Below are 21875 nucleotides of genomic sequence, written 5' to 3'. Positions count from 1 at the left end.
CCAATGAATTATTGATGTATCTTTCCATGGCCTTGGTCTCAGGGGCGGACAGAGAGAAGAGTCCAGGGAGGAGGTCAATGGCACAGTCATACTGGCAATGAGGTGGCAGCGGGGTGGCCCGTGCCTTGTTGAAAACATTGTTCAAATCCAGATCCACCGGGGGAACCCCTGAGAGATCTGTGAACTCAGAGGGGGAAGAGTTACTGGGAGTGGAAGACAAGGTAGACAGGCGTATTAACCAAGGGCTCCCGGCTGATACCCTTCTGGGTAGTAAGGGCATTGTCCAAAAAATTTAATTCATAAAATATATATATCATTGCTGGAATCGATGAATAAAGAAATAAAGAAACAGTGTGGGACTGTTCAGACAGGATCAGTTGAGCAAGAAAGGAAGAAAGGGACGGGGGCATTTCCGGGTCTATAGTCTATCATCAATGCCCTCTGGATTACTGTTGAGCCCATCTTTTTACAGGACATGAGGAGACAACGCCACAGTATAGTCATCTGTTCTCCAGTAAGCAGAGCTGTCGCTCTGCCAAAGAAAGCAGAGTCCGGCCTAGCTGCATGGGCTCCGGGTCATCGCTATGGGCACTAGGAGCTGAAGCCGGAGGTGGAGCCGGGTATGAGGATGGCAGACGTGGCGGACCTCTGGGGCTGTCAAACAGGGCTCACTCTCTCTTCTGCGGAACGTGGATGTCTGACTTTGCAAAATCAGCGACCGCGTGATACAGCTAGCACCATTACAGCCTGTGGCCATGGCAGAAGAGCAAGTTCAACCGATCACTAATCCAGTCTTTTTTGACCGCACCAGGCGACCCTCCTCTGCAGTGGAAAATATGGAAAAGCACCTTACCTGCTAGCTGCAGGATTAACCAAGGTCCCGAAGGAGCAACAGTTGGTGATTCTTCTTCACTGTTTGGGGACAGAGGGACAACGCATCTTTGCCATGCTACCAGGTGAGGTTGAAGTTACTGAATTTGAGCTTGTATTATTGAACTTGCTAAATTCTACAGAAGAGCACAACTACAGGGACAATTTGCAGAACTGTACATATGTAGCAGAGCTAAGGCAGCGAGCAAGTACTTGTGAATAGAGCAGAGCAGTTGATAATGGATCAATTGATAAACAAGACTACAAGCAGCCAGTTGAGTTGACATTTGCTTAATGACATAACCCAGCTAAAGCTGCTGACATAGCCACTTCACGGAAGCTACAAGAGAGGCAGTGAAAATCCTCCAGTGGGTGGCACCGGCTAGTACAAAAGCTGATGTGCAGAGAATTAATTATTCACAAAATCATAGGAGTAATTCACAATGGCAAAACTGAAGACAGTCTCATTCAGATGACGTAGAGAAAGGAAATGGCTCAAATGTGAAATGTCATAATTGTGGAAGAATGGGTCATAAGTCAAAGGATGAAAACTGCCCAGCTAAAGGAAAGATGTTACAACTGTAACAAGTTTGGACATTTCAGTAAAGTGTCCCATTCAGCAAATGCTTCACAGTTACCACTGTAATGCAAGTCTACATGGTACGCAATTCAATTGCACTTTTCCTATAGAGCAGGCCTAGACCATACTTTTTATAATATTATTTACAGAGACCCAACAATTTCCACCAAGAGCAAGCACTTGGTAGGCAAGGCAAGGAAAAATTTCCCTTTAAGAGACAAAAACCTCGAGCAGAACCAGACTCTGTGTTGGGTTGAAAGAGAGAGAGAGAGAGTGAGTAGCAAAATGCAAATTCCACATAGGATTTTAAAATAATAATAATGTAATGCTAGTGGTAATGCTAGTGGTAATACTAATCTTAATTAAACAATAATAATAAAATATTATTAATAAGACTAATAATAATAATAATTGTAGTGTGGTTGGAGGAACATGGGAGCAGTAGGAGGCCCGCAATCATAGATTCAGACTCTGCAGCTCCAGAGGCAGAAGTACCTGCTGACAGTGACAGGACAGAGGAGAGAGACAAGAAAGCACAAAACTACGGGAGAGAGAAGATGTCGAGTTAGTAACATGCAGTAATGGGATAAAAATGCATACAGATGGAGAGGGACAGAAGGAGATAGAAGAGACGTGTGTCATGGGAAGTCTCCCGGCAGTCTAGGCCTATAGCAGCATAACCTAAGGGATGGTTCAGGACTCACCTGAGCCAGCCCTAATAAGCTTTATCAAAGATGAAAGTCTTAAGTCTACTTTTAAATGTGGAGATGGTGTCTGACTCCCAAACCCAAACTGGGATCTGATTCCACAGGAGAGGAGCTTGATAGCTGAATGCACTGGCTCCCATTCACCAATCAGAAAATAATGTTTTATTTCTTTGATTCACTTCTATGTTCTCGCCAATGTCGCTCCCTCTCTGCATTTTCTCTCTCTCTCTCTCTCTCTCTCTCTCTCTCTCTCTCTCTCTCTCTCTCTCTCTCTCTCTCTCTCTCTCTCTCTCTCTTACTCGTTGAGACAGGAAGGAAGGGCCAATTTTGAATCGTGTATTTGTAAACTGCAACCGAAAAATCCTACTTATTCTGCCTTTCAGTTAAAATTTTCATGTCAAGGTCATGAATGAACTCTCAGGCTCGACTTCCCTTGTTTGTTTCATAATAAAGGACTACCAAGGCCTTCACATTAAAACTATATTTTTTTGTGAAACACATGCCAGTGTTGTGTTTTTGTTTGTATCAACAGCTTAACAAATTATCTTTAGTTTTAGAAGTTGACTACTTGACTAGTTTAGTAGTTGGAGAAACCCCTAATGGATAAAAGGTCTTAAATAATCAGTTACAGCACTGTGAGCATGTGCAAAGTGACACACAGTGGAAGAGTGATCAAATTAGAGATATATGCACGTATATAAATAAAATAAATGGGAATATAAGAATGAAATTACATGAATTTACAGCATATATGTACATAAATAGTGCCAAGTAGTTATAGCAATATAGCATTCTACTGTTTTTCTCCTCCATATGTCGTTTAATGATGGAAACTGTCAGAGGATGTGACCTTTGACCTGTAGCTCTTGATAAAAACTGCTGATACTGTCAGGTAATTAACAACATTGTTAATTAGTACTTCCACTTTTACAGAGCTGAGAGAGAAGTTTGTGTTTCAATGATAATAGCTGTGTGTTTGAATGTGTAGGTGTGTGAGCACACTCTGCATACATATAAATAGCACTCATGTGGTGTTTGTGCACATGTGATGTACTGTATGTGCATGGCAGCAGAACATTTCCTATAGTGGTAGAGTGATGGCTAGTCATTTAATCAGAGCTACATTGTGAAACTGTGATTTCTCTTTAATTTCCCGACAAGCCATAAAAACACATTGTTCTGAGTGGTCCACTTACTAACTGATTGTGGTTGATTTGTGCTTGTTGGACACTCTGCATCCTACGCTCCCGATAAGTTGTTGAGGTAAACCCTTTCATTTTTCATAAAGGAGCAGAGCATATAAAAATAAATATATAAATGATTAAATATCAGAAAACAACTCAAGTACCTACAGTATGAATGCTCTATGCATTATTTCCCCCTCAACGGTTGACATGACAATTCTATGTGTATGCCACCAAGGTATGTAAAGATTGTATAAACTGCAGATTAAAGTCCCAATGAATTATACATTAATTTTTATATATATTTTGAGACACATCAACACAAAAAACCTAAAAGCATTTGATAGAAAGCCTTTTCTAAAGACATTGTACAAGATATTTGGTAGTCTCAAGACACCAATGAAAGCCCTGGGAATGAGAACGGGTTGAAATGACAGGTAGTCTGAGATACACAGATTATATACACAGTGCTAAACTACAGTTTCCTGATTTTTATTGTAATTCATTGTTTAACTATGTTAAAATGACAACGGGTTCAGATTCTAATAGCAAGTGCTGTAGTTACCTTGAATATGGATAAAAAAATCCAGGAACACATTTCACTTTGTTCAAAAAGACCAGTGAAAAAGATATTCAGTGAGAGATCCCAATTTATTTTAGTAGCTTGTGGAACAGTGGCGAGCTGGAAAATAAGGCTGTCACATGCAAAATTTAAACTACTCTTCAAGCCTCTTTAAAGTGCTTTGAGTAGTCAGAAAGACTAGAAAGGCGGTATATAAGTACCATTTACCATTTGCCTGTGGAATCAGATCCCAGTTTGGGTTCAGGAGGCAGACACCATTTCCACATTTATGACTAGGCTTAAGACTTTCCTCTTTGATAATGCTTATAGTTAGGGCTGGCTTGGGTGAGTCCTGAAGTCAGTGGAAGCATGGTCAAACAACATCGATTCTAGAGATTCAGAGCAATTGTACTTTTCACATGAGAAACACAACATCAGCAATTTTACATTTCTGACACAGTTGTTGCCCTCTCTGGTTGAATTTGTTCTTTTCAGAGTGGAGAAGGACTAGCCACTATAGCATTTTTTTTACAGCTGTTAAAAATGCTGTTACAGAAGAAGTCTGTAACAGCTTAGCTATAGTGGTCCAGCTGTCTTTCCTTGCTGCCAATGCATGTGCTGTTGCAACAAGCTAGCTATCATGAGTGAAAAGCAAAAACACAGAGTTTGAGAAAGAGCTCGATACAAACTTCTTCAGAAAAGGGAGGGGAGATAAAATGCTGTGTTATAATATCCAAATGTTTGATGTGCTTAGAGCCTAGCCTGATTTCGGTTGTGATACCCCCAACCCCCTCCCCCATCGACCAGTCCTCAACAATGCTGGTATGATAAAAACAGTCCAGTGCAAGAAAGGTTGGGAACTCCTGCTTGGAACGCTGGAAAAAGACAACACTGGCTTCTGAAATAAAGAAAGATAGACGAAGACTAAGACTAAGAAAAACATCTGCACACTCATCACCATTGCAAACTCCCAGTACTAGATAAAACTACAGGTCCACCTGCAAAATGTCCACTCTGTCACAGGTGCAGGAAGGTTGGATTAAGTAAGTGGTATTAAGTTCCAAAAACACCATAACTATGTACACAAAATCAACCATGTCTCCTTGAAATTCCATTTATATATTTTTAAATTGTTTTCCCAATTGCATTGTGATAGCAAAAGTAATTGCCTGAATAATGTTCACATGCAACATTTTTTGAGTGAATGAAGCGTTACAGTTATGAAACGCACCAGTCTCAGTGGTCACTTTGGTTAAGGATAGGGAAAGATATTGGTTTTGGTTCAATGTTAATAAGTTAAATATGTTAAATATGTCACTGCAGACTTGTTTCTGTGTTAACCAAATGCTGCAACTGTCTAAACATCACTATTAAAACGTTTCATAATGCAGTAATTGCTAGGGGCAGATACTATATTTCAAGGTTGACTATTTTAGCAGAAAACAAATGAAATATGTTGTCAGTGAACATTTTACTGACATGTTCAGTATCAATATTTTTGTAAGCTTGCAATATACGCTAATTAACAGCATTTCCTCATTGTGTTAATAGAAAACATAATCTAGCCAGCATTATGTTTCCTTCAAGCTGAGTCCTGCTTGTCCTTAAACTTGTGCACAAAAGGTATGATGGCCAGGCTGGGACAATGGTGTAAGTGTTCATTAGTGACTCTATTGCAGTATATTATTACATAGTAATCTTGATCTCTCAGATATAGAATGAGTATTTCTAATACTAATAATTTTATTTATAGAGCACTTTACTTTATTTATAGAGCAAAGTCAGAAGATTAAAAAATAAGCAAATCTCTAAGTAAATGCACATCAGCCACCGTTAACCTTAATTTTTTTTGCATCAGCTAGTTTTGAACATGCAATTTCACTTTTTCACCCAGAGTTTCTACCTCTAACAACAAGCTTTGCAAATGCAGCTTGTATAAATTAGCCTAGTAAGTATGTGGGCTCCAGTGGTTCACACTTCATTTCCTACACCAGTTTGTGTAGGAAATCTTTGGCAGATCATTCATTTCAGTCTGAGTTCAAATTTGTCAGCATGGCTCACAGCTTTAGGTAGGACTACAGTCCTCAACATGAACAATCCTGCGTTTAACTATTTTTGGTTTGACTATCTACTCATGGATAGTGTAGAAAGTTAACTTCAAGACTTAGTAAACAACTCTAAAATCTTCTCATATGGGACAAATCTGATCACAGACTCCATCTGGAGGTGTGTGACAAGGAACTCTTAGGAAGTCGTATGATTGGAGGCAGAGCTCATCTCACCAGACACCAAAAATCAGACCTGCCAGTTGTTATGTTGCCGCAAGCAGTATGAAAACTCCCTATGAAAATCACACCCAGGTGACACAAGTCCCTGTTATTGTGTAAGTGGCCTAGTCTCCAATTACATGTGTGAAGTCCCCTTGTGTCGCCACACACACACAAACACACACACACACACACAGATGCACACACAACCCAGAGCAGTGAGTGGAGGTTAACGAGGTCTGTTGGCATCTTGATCTATCCCAGGTACTCTTGCTGCTGCTGATGTGATACTTCGCCCCGATTGTTCCGCACACTGACATTCATCTGGAGATTTGGTAATTAGCCTGCACTGACACACACACACACACACACACACACACACAAACCGGCAGATCTGCTACCATATATCAATCAGGGCATTTAACAGTTGGGGAATTGGAACAACGTGAGGAAAAAAGTACTTGTCAGTGGTAAAGAGGAGGGGAAGAAGGTGAAGTGAATATACATCAAACCCCTGAAAATACGGAATGAAACTGAGACAGTTTAGTGTTTTTGTTTTTGAGGGGTGTGTGTAAGTGCATGATACAACCCTGTGTTTTTCCTTTACTAAACAGAACATTAGTTCTAATTAACACTGAAGCCCACCAACCAACCCACCATCTCTCCACCCCCTAATCTTTTGTCATCTCTCTCTCCTTGCATGGCCTCTGTAAGCTAATTAACAATTATTTATGCATTCTCTCTCTTTCAGCGGGCAACAATCCCCCCAGAAACCTGTCCGAGGTCTTCATATCCACCTCAGCAATCTCACTAAGGTCACAGTGTGCACTTTGATAGGGTGCTGCGTGGTCATAGGTACTGCAAATACACACATGCAGTAAAATACCCATCTTATCAAGTACCTTTTGTCTGTTATTGAGTCCTATGGGTGAAGGAACCAAAGAATCTTGCACACTCTAAATCACTTGTACTAACAATGTTTTTGTCCTTAGGCCTTGTAGAAATGGATATTGGAGTAACTGGAACAGTGATTAAAAAAAATTTGAGCACATCATATTACAACTTTTTACCAAAAATGTAATAAATTATTACATTTTGTGTTGGTTATCACATTTTACACATTACACATTATTTTCATGGTAATGCTTAAAAAATGTAAGTCAAAATTCTGTGCGATACTGCAAGGACACACACAACTACAAACATGGTTGAGTTCCTGCCAGCAGGTATTGTAACCAAGCTGCATTTCCACCCAAAGTACGCGGAACTTTTATTCCCAGGAACTACTTTTCAAGGAACTAAAAAGTTCCTTCAGCCCATAGTTGTGTGTGTTTCTACTGCGGTCTGAAGACTCACGAACAAATTACACCCATTAGGTTATGTTCACCACACAGCCGCATAACTCATAACTCACAACATTGTTTTAACTTATTAAACACATCTCCTGCAATTCAGCATAATGACCTTTGCTTATTTTAACCTATGCACTCTCACCTGTTTTAAATACTGAGCTTACCATTGTATAATGGTGAAATTGAGAGCCACTACTTCCTCAAAGCATTATAAATATTTAAATATGATAACACAACTTTAACACTATTTAATTATTAACTATTTAATTTTGAAATGCTATTACTGGACTACACGCCATTAGGCAAAAATTCCTACTCTAGATGTCTATCTGATAGTGCTGTGGCTAAATTCAAGGAAGCGATCCCATCTGCATTTAATTCAATGCTATGTCTCAATATAACAGAGGACTTCTATGCAAATCGCAGCCCCTCTTTAAATTGACCATCTAGTTGATAGTGCTGCAGGCTCACTGCGAATGCCACTCGATTATATCGTCCCTCTAAAAAAGAAGATATTAAAACAAAAAAGGTTAGCTCCATGGTATGACCCCCAAACCCGCAAATTAAAGCAAACATCACAAAAACTTGAAAGGAAATGGCATTCCAACAACCTGGAAGAATCTCGTTTAGTCTGGCAAGATAGTCTTAAAACATATAGGAAAGCCCTCCGTAATGCCAGAGCAGCTTACTACTCATCATTAATAGAGGAAAATAAAAACAATCCCAGGTTTCTTTTCAGCACTTAACCAGGCTGACAGAGAATCACAGCTCTATTGAGCCATGTATTCCTATAGCCCTCAGTAGTAATGACTTCATGAGCTTCTTTAATGATAAAATTTTAACTATTAGAGAAAGACTTCATCACGTCTTGCCCTCAACCGGTACCTATCTATCTTCAAACACAGGAACCTTGGAAACAACTATAAATCTTGATATATATTTTGGCTGCTTTGCTCCTGTCGATCTTCTTCAACTAACTTCGACGATTAATTCATCTAAGCCATCAACCTGTTTCTTAGACCCATTCTAACTAGACTGCTTAAAGAAGTTTTACCCTTAGTTAGTACTTCTTTATGTGATATGATTAATCTGTCTTTATTAACAGGCTATGTACCACAATCCTTTAAAGTAGCTGTAATTAAACCGCTTCTTAAAAAGCCCATTCTTGATCAAGGGGTTTTAGCCAACTATAGACCTATATCTAACCTTCCCTTTCTCTCTAAGATCCTTGAGAAAGCAGTTGCCCATCAGTTGTGTAACTTTCTAAATAACAATAGTTTATTTGAGGATTTTCAGTCAGGATTTAGAGTGCATCATAGCACAGAAGCAGCACTAGTGAAAATTACAAATGTCCTTGTAATTGCATCAGACAATGGACTTGTTAGATCTTAGTGCTGCAATCAACACCATTGACAATCACATCCTGTTACAGAGTCTGGAACATGTAATTGATATTAAAGGAACCGCACTAAGTTGGTTTAAATCCTGTCTATCAGATCGATCTCAGTTTTTACATGTTGACGGGGAGTCCTCTGTGCACGCCAAAGTTAGTCATGGAGTTCCACAAGGTTCTGTGCTTGGACCAATTCTATTCACCTTCTATATGCTTCCTTTAGGCAATATTATTAGGAAACACTCCATAAACTTTCATTCATATGCAGATGATACCCAATTATATTTATATATTCATCAAGCCAGATGAAACTAACATAGGACATAAAAACCTGGATGACCTGCAATTTTCTAATGTTAAACTCTGGGGCCAAGTACAATAACTTCAGTTTTGTCAAACACCTCTGAGACACATTATCTAAAGATATAGTTGCTCTAGATGGCATTGCCGTGGCCTCCAGCACCACCGTAAGGAACCTCTGAGTCATCTTTGATCAGGATTTATCCTTTAATTCCCACATGAAACAAACTTCAAGGACTGTCTTTTTTCACCTATGTAACATTGCAAAAATCAGGCACAACATTTCTCAAAATGATGCGGAAAAAGTAGTGCATGCATTTATTATTTCTAGGCTGGACTATTGCAATTTCTTATTATCAGGCTAGGCTATGCACCCTTAAGTCCCTTAAGACTCTCCAGTTGATTCAGAATGCTGCAGCATATTTACTGACAAGAACTAGGAAAATGGCCCTTCAATATTAGCTACTCTGGACTCTGGCTCCCTCTAAAATCCAGAATAGAATTTAAAATCCTTCTCCTCACCTACAAAGCTCTTAATGGTCAGGCACCATTGTATCTTAAAGATCTCATAATACCTTGGAATACTGTGCTCCCAGAATGCAGGGTTACTTGTGGTTCCTAGAGTCTCCAAAAGTAGAATGGGAGCCAGCACCTTCAGCTATCAAGCTCCTCTACTGGAATCAGGTCCCAGTTTGGGTTTGGGAGGCAGACACCATCTCTACATTTAAGAGTAGGCTTAATACTTTTTGATAAAGCTTATAGTTAGGGCTGGCTCAGGTGAGTCCTGAACCATCCCTTAGTTATGCTGCTATAGGCCTAGACTGCTGGGAGACTTCCCATGATGCACCTCTTTCCTCTCTCCTCATCTTCCTTTCCCTCTGTATGCATTTTTATCCCATTAATGCATGTTACTAACTCGCCACATTTCTCTCTCCCATAGTTTTGTGCTTTCTCGTCTCTCTCCTCTCTCATTCTGTCGCTTTCAGCAGGTATTTCTGCCTCTGGAGCTGCAGACACTGGATCTGTGGTTGTGGCCCACCTGCTGCCCCTGCGTTCCTGCTCAACTGCTACTACAGTTGTCGTTATTGACCTTGTTACTATTATTGTCATTATTCCTGTCTTTCTCTCTCAAAACCTCTCTCTTCAAACCTCTCTCGCTTGCTCTCTGAAAATCTGACATGGCAGCGGCGGATGGCTGCCAACCATTGAGTCTGGTTATGCCCAAAGTTTTTGCCTGTTAAAATGAAGTTTTTTCTTGCCTCTTTCGCCAAATGCTTGCTCATGGTGGGATTTGTTTGTAAGTAAATAATATTATAAAGAGTATGGTCTAGACCTGCTATATAGGAAAAGTGCAATGAGATAACTTATGTTATGAATTGGCGCTATATAAATAAAATTGAATTGAATTAATAAAGATCCAAAATGTTTATCAGGATTGGGGTTGATCATGTTACAATTATATGCAAGTAATGTTATAGGTTCATCATTTTAAAATAATTAAGGAGAGATTATTACATCAACTTTCTACAAATAAATTTTGTCAAACAATGCTGGAACTAATATATATATATATATATATATATATATATATATATATATATATATATATATATATATATATATATATATATATATATATATATATATATATATATATATATATATATATATATATATATATATATATATATATATATATATATATATATATATATATATATATATATATATGTATATATATATGTGTATATATATATATATATATAAAAACTTTGTCCTTCACCCTCCGCGGGTGGTCTCATCCTTCGAGCTCGGGTCCTCTACCAGAGGCCTGGGAGCTTGAGGGTTCTGCGCAGTATCTTTGCTGTTCCTAGTACTGCACTCTTCTGGACCGAGATGTCTGGTGTTCTTCCAGGGATCTGCTGTAGCCACTCCTCCAGTTTGGGGGGATCTTGGCTCGGCCCCACCACCTTTGGGGGTGTTTCCAGTCCATACTCAGTGCAGATGTTCCCGTACACTATGCCAGCTACTTGGTTATGGCGCTCCATGTATGCTTTCCCTGCCAGCATCTTACACCCTGCAGTTATGTGCTGGATTGTCTCAGGGGCCTCTTTGCACAGCCTACACCTTGGGTCTTGTCATGGTGAGGAGCTTTCATATCTTAACGTCTGCGGTCTGTATCTCTTCCTTTGGCCACCTTATTATTCCTGCAGGGTATCTGATCCCTGGCAGAGCATAGCTGTTTATTGCCTGGGTTTATGTGAATGCAGCATTGAGAGCGATCCCTATATATATATATATATATATATATATATATATATATATATATATACATCTAAATATATATATATATACACATCTAAATGAAAAAACATCAATCAATTCCCAGCAGTGTGGAGATTTCTATACATATTGTATACATGTACATCAGAGGGGCCTCCTTTTTTTGAACATCTCATAGTTTTTATATCTGATAGCTTGTTACTATTAGATGTACAGTATTTCTTGTTTGTGATATTTGTAAAATTTTACTATTGTGATTTTAATATTGTGATTATGTATTTTATCATTTTCTTCCTACTAGACAGCACAGTGACTTAACTGGGAGAAATACTGTGTAACCAGAGCCTTAAACCTTCAGGACACAAAAGTTGAGACTGTAGAGAGTCGCTGATCCAACTTTCCATTTATCAAGAAGCTGCAGCAAAGCACACAGTGAATGCAGACTTCTCTCTTCATTCCTCTTTGAATTAATTTCCTTGATCAACTTTCCTCTTATAGAGCCACTATAGGAGTATTTCAACTTTAAAAAAAAGGAAACGAAAGAAATAATTAAACATGTGGTGCCAGTGCAGTTCAACGGAATGTATTTTACCATATGATGGTCAGAGGACTAAAACATCTTTAATGAATTGAGTACAAACAGGGCCGAAGTCCCCAAGCAGAATGCCGTCCACCTGTGAAATTACCTGAGTATTACAAAAAGAAAGACAATCACAAAATTCACATTTTATTTATTCATTTAATTGTCTACTTAATTAATATCTCCCTATATTCCAGTCTAAATGTTGTTTGACAGCCTTCTCTCTACTGCCAGATATTTTATTCTACTGTAGAATAATAAACCTCTTTTATTTAAAGTAATTTATTTATTTTTTTGCTTGAAAACAGTAACAAAAGCATGAAGCATTCTGCCTAAAGTCTTGAAACAAGTTGATTTTTACTTGAAAAGGGTAAAAATTATTTCACTACACTGGAATATTTTACATTTGTTTTAAGAAAACATGGTGTTTTGGGCTCAATAATAAACAGAAATTCAAAGGTGGAGATTTTTAGCAGTGTGAACATACACAGGATATTAAAAAAAGAAGCCCAGAGACTGTAGGGAGAGGGAGGAGTGTGTGTGTGTGTGGTGTCAGGCCACGCTGTCTCATTCATATTGACATTAAGAACTTTCCTTTATCTGAGGCAGCTTAGCTCCCAGAGCACAAAAAAGAATAATATGATTCCTGTTTACTCAGATATCAGCTGCTATTTCACAGCTCTACCCCCCACTCCAGCCCCAACCGTAAGCCAATAGCTGCAACAGTATACTAGACAGCTATCTGGCATCTACAAATGTCAAGAGAAAGAGAACGCCTGGCTTCTGGTAACGCAGGGAGTGAGGGGTGTGGGTTGGGGGGCACACGGCAGGCTGAACATATGCACAAATTTCTGGGCTAGACAAGCAAAGTTCGGTAAACTATTTTGAGGGGCGGCGGCATGGAAGTCTAATACGAGCAGCTGTCAGTCTTGATACATTTGGTAGAATAGAGCCAAAGTATATTGCAACAGTGTGTGTCGGTGTGTGTGTTGGGGGGTGGGTGTACAGTGCCTGTTAAGTCATGTGCCAGTTTTTCTCATGCCAACGGTAGCATCTTAAACAAGGGAGTAAAACTAATGTACAATGACAAGACTAAGTTTATTGACAAAGCAAAGTTTCAGTCATGGATCTTTGTCAGGCATCCTATAAAGGAGTCAAATCACAAACACCTGAGACAATTACATCTTCAATATCCGATAAAAGAATAGAGTACAATGAAAACCTGTCAATAGAAAATAGTTAATTGACAAGGTACTGGGCAGTACAGCAGGATCAGATGTCATCCAAATTAGAAACTATACTTTTCATGATCAGCACCTTAAATGAATTGTTAAACATTTAGCAAATAATTCTCATTCACTTTATTTCTGAGGATAAGATGTTCAGATGGATTAATCTCATGTCTGTGTGTTGAGTACAGTGCTGGAGTCAGGAGGTGGATAGCCTAGCTTAGCATAAAGACTGGAAGCAGAGAGAAACAGCTAGCCTGTGTCAAGGTTGTGCCTAACACAAGGGATAGTACCCTGTAATTTTACTATGTTGGTCACAACATCTATTGCATGTTTGTCCATCCTGGGAGAGGTTCCTCAGTTTCGAGATTTTTTTGGGAGTTTATCCATACTCAAATCAAGGGTCTAAGGACAGAGGGTGTTGTATGCTGCACAGATTGTAAAGCCCCTTAAGGCAGGTTTGTACGTGACTTGACTACAGACAATCATGGTTTTGAGAGGATGAATCCTAATGACTTGGTGACCCCCTGACTTTTCCTCTGACACCACCAACAGGTTGACATTTGTGGTATCAAGTGAAATATCTCAACAACTGCTGGATGGAATGTAATAATTTTGGTGATCAGGTCAAAATGTAATTTTGTCCAATACTTTATGTTGGGATTTACAAAGGTTAAAGGGGCGCTATCAGATAGACAATCATCAATAATAACTTTAATGAATAAAGTCCTAGGGGGCACCACTCTTTAATATTATAAAGAGTACGGTCTAGACCTGCTCTATAGGAAAAGTGCAATGAAAAAACTTCTGTTATGAATTGGCGCTATATAAACACAATTGAACTGAACTCTTCTTAAAAAAGAAAAATGATAGCCGTTCAGTTGATTGAAAGCTGAAAGTGCGCATGCGCCAGTTTGTATGCTGCCTGTTGCTGTTGCTCGATCTCGTCGTCTTACTTTTTCCAACTTTTAGCTTTCCTTTTTCTTATAAAACTAAGTGTAATTTAAACTACAATCTTCACAAACATGAGAGTAGTAGTAGGAGAGAGTGTTTTGGTATTTTTTTTTCCGCTGTGAAACTTCTTCTCCTGCTACTCGGTCGGGGCACCGCTGCAGATCAGCTGTTTGGCCGCATTGTTTACACCAGGGAACAGCTGATCACGCTGAAGCCGAGCGGCATGGTGCCCAGAACAACCGATGTCCCCACTGAGATCTGGAGGAGGACACACCGAGGATGAAGAGGTGGAACGAAGCGGCGAGGGAAGGTCCAGACAAAAGAGACTTAAGAACAAGAGATTTAAGCCGTGTCTGCCTTCTCTCGTTATGGGCAACGTGAACTCACTGGTGAATAAAATGGACGAGCTAACGGTGTTAGCCCGGAGTCAGGCGGAGTTCCGTGAGTGCAGTTTGATGTGCTTCTCAGAGACATGGCTACACCAGGATATTCATCGACGGCTTTCAGATTGTTCGGGCCAACAGGGATCACACCGGGAGCGGTAAGCGGAAATCACAATCAGAAATACTTTATTGATCCCTGAGGGGAAACTCTTTTGTTACAGCTGCTCACTATCGTAACAGCACACAGAAATAGAAGTTCAAAGCAAATCAAAATATAATATACTATAATACAGGCAATATAAATTAAGTACGAAGTGGATATAAGTATTTAAAATAAGTGTAAAGTACAAAGTGGATTTACCGGTTGATGATAAGTATGTACGGTATAATAATACAATGTAATAATAAGTAATAAGTAATAAGTAATAGTGCATGTACTGTCAAGTTAAGTGTAGCTTATTAAGATGATTATGAGATGGTGGATATTGCACAGCAGATAAATATCAATCAATTAAACTGAAAAGAGTATATTGCACAGGAGTATTAAACAGAGAATATTGCACATTATTTCAATTATTGCAGTGATGTTAATGGTCCAATGTCCATTTTAATGACTTAGGGTCATACAGACTGACACTTAGAGGGAGGAGTTAAAGAGTTTGATGGCCACAGGCAGGAAGGACTTCCTGTGGCGCTCTGTGGTGCATTTGGGGGGATGAGTCTTTCGCTGAAGGTACTCCTTTGTTTGACCAGCACGTCATGGAGCGGGTGGGAGACACTGTCCAAGATGGCATGTAGTTTGGCCAGCATCCTCCTCTCTCACACCACCGCCAGAGAGTCCAGCTCCACCCCCACAATGTCACTGGCCTTACGGATCAATTTGTTGAGCCTGTTAGTGTTGGCTACCCTCAACCTGCTGCCCCAGCATGCAACTGCATACAGGATAGCACTGGCCACCACAGACTCATAAAACATCCTCAGCATTTTCCAGCAGATGTTGACGGACCTCAGCCTCCTCAGAAAATAGAAGTGTCTCTGGCCCTTCCTGTAAAGAGCTTGAGTGTTCTTAGCCCAGTCCAGTTTATTGTCCATATGCAGTCCAAGGTAGTTGTAGACCTCAACAATGTCCACACTGACCCCCTGGATGGAAACCGGGGTCACTGTTGCCTTGGCCCTTCGTAGGTCTACAACCTGGTCCTTAGACTTTGTCGCATTGAGCTGCAGATGGTTCTGCTTACACCATGAGACAAAGTTACCCACCGCAGCCCTGTACTTAGTCTCATCACCACCGCTTATACGTCCCACCACAGCAGAGTCATCAGAAAACTTCTGAAGGTGGCAGGACTCTGTGTGGTAGCTCCAGGACACGAGGGGGGCATCTACCTCTATCCATCGCTGCTAACTTCTCACCCAGCAGGGCTGGCTATATGGTGTTGAAAGCACTGGAGAAGTCAGAAAACATGATCCTCACCATGCTTGCCGGCTTGTCCAGGTGGGTGTAGATGCGGTTCAGCAGGAAGATGATGGCGTCCTCAACTCCCAGCTGGGGCTGGTAGGCAAACTGAAGGGGGTCAAGGAGGGATCTGAACATGGGCCGCAGCTGTTCCAGCACCAGTCTCTCCAGGGTCTTCATTATGTGGGAGGTCAGTGCCACCGGTCTGTAGTCCTTGGAGCCACTGGGACACATCTTCGGCACAGGAACGAGACAAGATGTCTTGCACAGAACAGGGACCCTTTGAAGACTCAGGCTAAGGTTGAAGACATGGTGAAGGACTCCACATAGCTGGAAGGCACAGGCTTTTAGCACCCCAGGGGAAATGCTATCGGGATCATTCCTGCCTGTGGCCATCAAACTCTTTAAGTCCTCCCTCTAAGTGTCAGTTCATATGACCCTAAGTCACTAAACTGGACATTGGATCATTAACATCACTGCAAGACTTGAAATAATGTGCAATATTCTTTGTTTAATACTCCTGTGCAATATACTCTGTTTTCAGTTTAATTTTCCCTGTTTATTGATATTTATTAATACTTATATTACTGCTGTGCAATATCCACTGTCTAATAATCTGGTTAATCTGCTACACTTAACTTGACAGTACTCATTATTGTACTATTACTTATATATATATATATATATATATATATATATATATATATATATATATATATATATATATATATACTTATCAACCTGTAAATCCACTTTTGTACTTTACACTTATATTGGCTTTATACTTTATATCCACTTTTGTATTTCATTTATTTTAGCTGTATTATAGTGTATTATATTTTTATTTGCACATCTCTACTATAAATACTGTCTCATTGCAGACTTATTTTACTATTATTTCTATTTCTATTCTATTAGTACTTCTTTTCCTGTGTGTATTGATGTGATAGTGAGCAGCTGTAAAGAAAGTTTCCCCTCGGGGATCAATAAAGTACAGTATCTGATTCTGATTAAGTCAACGAGAGACTCAGGGGAGGGGTAGAAGAGTTCGGTTAGCGGTGAGCTAACCAGAAATATTAAGGCAAAGGCAGGCCCTTGTGTTGCGGCAATAATCCTTTGTTCTTCTTCGGGGGATCTGCATAATGCAGACCTGCCCCAAGGTGCGGGCAAGGAGAAAACAGCAGAGAAAGAGAGAAACAGTGGCCGCTGATCCCTTTTATTGACCTCATGGGTAACAGGTCAGACTGATCAATGGTAGCTTGAATTCTGAGTTCAATGGCCCTCAGGATTGTGGAATGCTGAGTTCAATGACTCTCCTTTGTTTACAATACAAAAGAGCATACAGTCGCCTAATAAAAGTTCAGTTAAAGTCCCACAAATGAATTAATTTAATGTTGGAGTTCCCGTGGTCCCAACATTTATGATCAAATCTAAGATATTGAACATGGTAAACATTACCTGCTCAACATCAGCATGTTAGGCCTGTCATTATGTGCATGTTAGCATGTTGACATTAGCATTTAGTAAAGCCTCACAGAGCTGCTAGCATGTCTTAGGTCTGTTTCTCAGAATCTAACTTTGTGGTAAACAGAAAGCCCCTCTCTGGTCAGGCTGCTTGGTTTCTTCCAGCAGGAGCCCAATATTAGTTAGTACAGCAAAGCTGTATATACTGTAGTCACTTTAGCGCATGTCAAAGTGTGAGCTGTGAATGAGCAATGTCATATCATGTCATGAAAATGTCATTAACATCACTGTGAATGACTTTAGCACCAGATGTTTTAATTACCCAGATAGCAAAAGTTGTTAATTCAACATTGAGATATGGTCAGAAAGGTTAGTATATGGTTCAGGTTGAAAAATCTAGTTTAGATCAACATATCTACACAGTTTAAATGTTTAAAAAATGCCATTGTATTTGAGTTTTGCCATTGTATTTGCCATTGTATTTGAGTTTTATTGTCAACATTGAAATACTAACATTTAATAAATATTGTCTCAATGTGCCTACTGCCAGCTGTGATCTGTAGGCTAGTTTGCTCAGTAAAGAAAAAAAACAAATGGATATTAGCAGAATTTTCAAGTTCTTCATAAATGTCTTGTTATTTTTTACAGCAAACATTTGAACCAGTGCCATTATCTTGTCTTGTACAGGTTGTCTAATGTTTTAATGGTTAGTAAATTCATTATTGTAAAGTGGTCATATTTGCTGTTAGAAAAATGATGCCAGCTAGCATTAAGCTAATGTTAGTCATTAGCATGTGTGATGTTAAACTAGGGTCTCATTTTCACTCTCACTGACCCCAGCAAATACCAGGCTTCTGCTTAAAAATAGTCTCTTTTATGATGATCAATTAGGTGAAAAAAAATGTTTGCTAAGTTAGTAGCAACCTTTTTCTAAAACTTAAACTTAATGAAGTTAGCTGTACTATTAAATGTCACCTTTGCTGTTGCTCATACCAGTAAGATTATATAAATCCATTTTTATACTTACTGTATATGCTAACCTAAGGGATGCAAACGGATGTTTATTAAAATAACATGTAAGATTCATTAGGTTACTTCAAATCCTTTAGAAAAACAGAATTCTTAGTCTGTATTGTAAAAGTCTGGCTGCATACTCAGTCACTTACTGCTTTACATCAAAGTACTGGCTGCACTCAGAAGATACTTGGGTGAAAGCACAAGTTTGTCAGAGTTACAGTCTCAAAATTAGCTGTATAGTATACATATACATATTAGAGATGTTAATGTACATAATTCATACTTTAGTTTTAGCAATATATGGTGACACTTGATACTTAATTTATTTCTGACCTGTTTTATAGTGTTTATAGTGTATCATATCGTTTTCTAGTACTTTCTCCTGTGTGCACTGACGTAAAGACGAGCTACTGTAACAAAGAGTTTCCCTACGGGGATCAATAAAGTATTTCTGATTCTGATTCTGATTCTGACACGTGAGCACCTGAATAGTGACTATATTGAGTAATGAAAAAAGTGAATGATAACCTGCGTGTTGACCATCAAAACATTGAACAGTGTTCTCTGATTTCTTGTTTTGAGTACTGACTAAACGGTCCTGGCCTTTAAGGTTTTAAAATGTAAGAAAATGTAAAAAAAGAAAAAAATAAGTAAAAGTATTTCACTCACTGTTTAAAAGACATGCATTGATATTTTATTTCACTTTATATATTTGATCTGTAAGTTTCATAAAGATTCCAAAACACATTTAATCATTTTGTTAGTAAATATTATGTAAATTTAAATGCAACCTACTGTCGAATTTTTTTTTTGGAAATGTGTATGACTTAGCTAATTTTCTTCTTTTTTTATTTAAGCAAAGGTTTTCTTGAACCTTATTTACATGTTGAGAACATTATCATGTACACATGTATAAATAAAGAAAATGTCATGAAAAGGCCTGGTTTCTTGTCGTTAATTAGTCCAACATTATTTCAATATATCAAAATTAACCAAAATTCAATCTCAGGCACCATTTTTATAATGGGTAAATCAGTGTTGATTCACTTACATTGTTTCAATATATAATCAGCTAAAATGTAACTGTAGACTGGCTATTAGGTGACGGTTGAATCACTATTGATTCATTGTCAGTTATGGTTTAAAATCCGACGTTTATTCAACATCAATCATAACGAGCGCTTTTAATTTTGTTTCAATGTCGGGTGTCAATGTAGATTCAATACTTCTGCCTGATGACATTTAACTGTTGTTTCAATCTGATTTTGCGATCTGGGTAGTTATAATCCACATCTAATTAGCTTGGTGTCCTTTGTCCTTATTTGTATCAACCCACAATGTAACAGCAGTGAAATGCCTCCTAAAAAGAGGGGGATGCACATGTTTTTTTTTTCTTACAGTTACACAGTGGAAGTAAGAATTGAATTTTATGTTGAGAATCATTCAAAACAAAGCAACCAACCCTGAGTTGTCAGGTTCATTTACATGTTCCTGTTCAGTATTACTATTTATTAAATTGTTATTCATTTATGATTCTAGATACTGGTTGTGGTAGTTTAAGGTTTTTCATTTCCTGTTTTATTTTGTAGTGTGTTCCTTCCCTTGTGTGTCTTGTGGTTTTACTTCCTGTCTTTGTTTTCCCTCCAGTTTTGATTGTTGGCCCTTCGTTGATTGTTTGCACCTGTGTCTCGTTGTTTCACCTCCCCTAGGGTATTTAGTCCGTGTCTCTGTCTTTGTTCAGTGTTGGGTCATCGTTGTTATACATGGTGTTGTTCCTGCCTTGAGTGATTCTGGTCTTGAGTTTTGTTCCTGTCTAGTGAGAGTTCCTGACCATTGTGTGTGTTGCCGTTTGGTGCACCTTTTTTGTTGTACTTGGTTCCAGTGCCCAGTTCCCCAACAGTTTTACCGTGAGTTCTGTTTTTGGATTCTTTGTCTCTCTTGGACCTTGGCTGGATCCTGGATTTTGTAACTTGCCTGCTCCCTATTTGAACTGTTTTGTCACCTTGGACTCACTTCCCTGCTTCCACCACTACCAGCCGGTAACCTACCTACCGGTCTGTCTGCCTGTAAATCATCAACCCGAATAAACACTATAGCCATCTGGCTACTTCACCTCATACCGCTTCCTGGTCATTTGCATTTGGGTCCACATACTACTACACAGCACATACGACACTGGTAGGGGTAAGGTTTGATGATAAGCACAGCAGCAAACTATTTGTATAGTAACTGGTTGTCTTGGTATTAACGTTACCATATGAAGGGTGGCCAGAGACACAGGGCTAATTTGTGTTTCGACGTCACATTACATCTTAATATGAGCATCCATTTAGCAGCAGTAGAGATGGCGGACAAGGCAGGTGAGACACATGATCTCAGATCTTACAGTGGATAAGTGATTAATATAGCCAACGGTGTAAGTAAACTTCTTTATACGTTTTAGTTTAGTGCAGGGCTCACTGTGTCTCCGTTATGCATCATTTTAGTAGCTGCAGTAACTGCAAGCTACACTCTATAACTAGTTTCCTTAGGAAAATAGCTCTGAGTCTAACTCTGGCTCTCAGATTTATTAACTGAAGGGGGCAGCATCATGTTTTGACACACACAGCTCTTCCACAAATTTGCTCCACACACACACACCGTGCCACTGAAGGTGTTGTTTTCAGGCTCTGTTTCAGTGGCTGCACCCTGTGTGTATTTTGCTTGTGCGATCATGCATAACTGGACATAGACCTTGTCATTAAAATGCTGAGGAACCTTTGTATAATTTCTTGGCAGTGAATCAACAAACATCGCCGTACCGAATTCCTAGAACGTGAACAAGGTTATGTTTCCACACAGCAGTGTTATTCATAAGTTCCTCGACAAGGTTAGCCGCACACTCTGAACAGACAAAAATCTGTTCCGATGCCAGACAACAGAGAGGTGCGAGAGGAGGTGAACAGAGACGTCACTCCCAAAACATTTCAACTTGTGACAGCTGAATATTGGCGACTGCAGGCCCCCTGGCATTTCTAATAATACCCCTCTGTTCTATTTACAATTTTTTCCTGCTGATGTTTTCTTTCCTTCCCCTCCCTCTCTCCCTCCCTCCATCCTCTGCCCGTCAAATGTGTCCACAGAGAGAGAAGCCAAGTGCCTGTCATGTTCGCAGCGTGATGCCTCCTTACTCATTATGCACCAGTGACATAATTACAAAAGCAATCACAAGGCTGTGATAAACGCCAGGCTAATTAAAAAGACAAGCTGACAAACTAACTAACAAATGTGTACGCTGAGCCCATGCAGCGCTCACAT

General features: G+C 39.3%; 1 long non-coding RNA gene across 1 annotated transcript; it reads left to right on the top strand.

Annotated features, from left to right (window-relative positions):
• The first annotated feature begins 458 nt into the window (after positions 1 to 458).
• Positions 459 to 6993, top strand: LOC122866622. Its single transcript, XR_006375768.1, has 3 exons — positions 459 to 956; positions 6435 to 6505; positions 6922 to 6993. It is a non-coding gene; the product is annotated as an uncharacterized LOC122866622 (long non-coding RNA).
• The last annotated feature ends 14882 nt before the right edge of the window (positions 6994 to 21875 follow it).

This window comes from Siniperca chuatsi, linkage group LG19 (genome assembly GCF_020085105.1).
Source record: "Siniperca chuatsi isolate FFG_IHB_CAS linkage group LG19, ASM2008510v1, whole genome shotgun sequence".
Taxonomy (NCBI): Eukaryota; Metazoa; Chordata; class Actinopteri; order Centrarchiformes; family Sinipercidae; genus Siniperca; species Siniperca chuatsi.
The sequence above is the reverse complement of the archived record's forward strand: the minus strand, read 5'-3'. Positions and strand labels throughout refer to the sequence as shown.